This window comes from Propithecus coquereli, unplaced genomic scaffold, assembly GCF_000956105.1.
Source record: "Propithecus coquereli isolate 6110/MARCELLA unplaced genomic scaffold, Pcoq_1.0 Scaffold19, whole genome shotgun sequence".
NCBI classification, from domain to species: domain Eukaryota; kingdom Metazoa; phylum Chordata; class Mammalia; order Primates; family Indriidae; genus Propithecus; species Propithecus coquereli.
In genome coordinates this window covers 10,407,465-10,409,996 of record NW_012143856.1, presented here as the reverse complement: position 1 = coordinate 10,409,996, position 2,532 = coordinate 10,407,465, and positions in this window count along the sequence as shown.

The window sequence follows — 2,532 nt, the reverse complement described above, 5'->3', positions numbered from 1 at the left end:
TAGGGCTCATATGAATTTAGTTAGTACGGGCTTCTACCATCAGGGTCTGATTTCTCCTGGGTAACATGAAGATAACTAATGGATATTCTGGGGCCTCACTGATGAATAAAAGTATTCTGAAGACTGAATGATTTAACAGATGGCTTCTCTCCCTTTGATATTTTTTCTATCTACTCTTTTCCTTTGGCTTTTCCGTAAATCTTAGAATTTAAGAACCTGTTGAAGATCTATCTATAGGCTAGTACACAATTATCAGCTAATATTATTTTTGTGAGCTACCTACAAAACTGACAGTTTCCAAATTGTTTAGTGTATAGGCATGTCTGTAATTCTTTGGTCAATCACAGATACAGGCGCTTCCTCTAAGATCATGAATGTATATAAATATAAAAACAATAAGAACATATACTACACTTGATCCTAGCTAAAAGGCTGAGAAGCAATTACATATATGTCTGTGAAGACACATATATACATATATAATTGCTGGTATATATACATAAATATAATATTTTTGAGACATAGTAGGATGATATTGTATAACAAAGGCCTAAATGGAAACACGATGTATGTTTATGTGTATTTAAATCCATTTAATTACAATAATACAATTATCCTCGAATTAGTTTATCATTTGGAACTATTTCAGTCATTTGACACTTGGGAAATCATTTAATTTCCCAATGTCTTAGGTACTCTTCCTGTGAATATTGCCTACAATGTACTTTGTGGGAAAAGGATGCATGGAGGAAGTCTTAGTAGCTCCATATTTAGATGTATCCAATGTTCTCATCACTCTTAGGAAGAGCAGATTATAAAAGTCATAAAATTTATCACTGTAAAAAAAATAAAATAGTACTGAATAATATCTAGGGACTGTCTGGCTGGAGCTGAAGGAGTTACCAGCTGACTGCAATGCAGATGTGAGGTGGAGTTCAGTGGGGAGGGTGTGAGAGGCCCTTGTGAGACACCTCCATGAGAACCTGCCCCACAAACTCATGCTCACCCATAGCAGTAGAGGATTTCCTGAGCAAAAGTTCCTTGGGTATGTAAAGAGGAGGAAGGAAAAATCCATCCACTGGAGCCAGGCCTTCTCTGAGCTTTGTTCTCGGGTCCCCATCAGTCAGCAGATGTATGCCTTTTCCCAGTTGTCAACACCCTGAGTCATGAGAGAAGGCAGATGGCAGACTACCAGACGAGCCGCCAAGCCATAAGGCAATCAATTGTAACAGGAAGTATTGTGGGCATTTTATCTGGAGAGAGATTAGACATGTACGTGGTTGCAGGGGGCAAGTGTCTTGTATCTAGCCCCTGAATGGAGTTTCCCAAAGTCATACATTTTAAAAACAAGTTTTTAAAAGCAAAAGTGGCACATCTTTTAAGGTTTAATGTCTTTAAAGAATTACTTTGCCATTCCAATTGGGAAAGTTATGATGAAAAGGCAAAATAGAGGAGTGTGAAAGCAAGAGCCTGAGACCAAAAAGAAGGAGAACACTTTTGCGTGTCGGCTCCCCCAACAACCAGCACCAGGCTTTGCCTTCTAGCCAGGTCTGCCCCTGGATTTGTACCCTCTCGGCTTAGATGCTGATATTCCCCTGAACAAGGGATGTTAAAAAAAAGAAAAGAAAAAAAAACCCAAAGGAAAAGAAAAGCAGACGTCCACCTGGGTGAGAATCTTAGCTGCCATTCTCTACCTTGACTTAGTTACTTCATTGAGTCTCAGTTTCCCTACCTATAAAAATGGGGTTTTTAACACCCACATCCCAGAACATTATGAAAATTCAATAAGATAAAGTCCATGTGTTAGTCTGGGCTCCTGGAAGGGACCTTAAACAAGGACTTGAGTGCAAGTGGTTTGTTTAGAAGGAGAAGGGAACACTCAAAGAGAAGTGGGAGCTAAGATAGAGGAAAGAAAGCAACCGGTCAAAGGAGCAGCGGCAAGCCAACTGCCCCTGTGGGTTACTGGAACTTAGTTTATTGCTGAAAACTCTGTGAAAGAAGAAAAAAAGTCAGAAAACATATACATATACACACAAATACACATGTATATTTGTTCATGCAAAGAATATATTTAAATACAAAAAGGTGTTAACAGAGGTTGCTTCTGGGGAAGAAAACTGGAAGAGAGGAAAACATGAGGGGAAGGGATACTTACACTCTCACACTCACATTGCCTCTTGTATTTTCTCAACTTTTTTTCCATGTTGTTGTATATTTTTAAATGAAGCAATTAACTAAATTTGCTAATTTTGACTTTTCCCTTTTCTACTCCCTTTTCTCCATCAATCTTGAGGTTCATTACCTGACAAACTTAGTACTGCAGAATATTTTTTAGAAGTTTTAAATGGGAGACAACCCAAATGTCCATCAATGGATTAATGGATAAACAAGTTATGATATATATGAGAGAATATTATTCAGTCATGAAAAGGAATGGAGTACTGATATGTGCTACAACATGGATGAACCTCAAAAATATGCTAAGTGGAAGAAGTCAGACACAAACGGTCAATATGGTATGATTCCATTTAT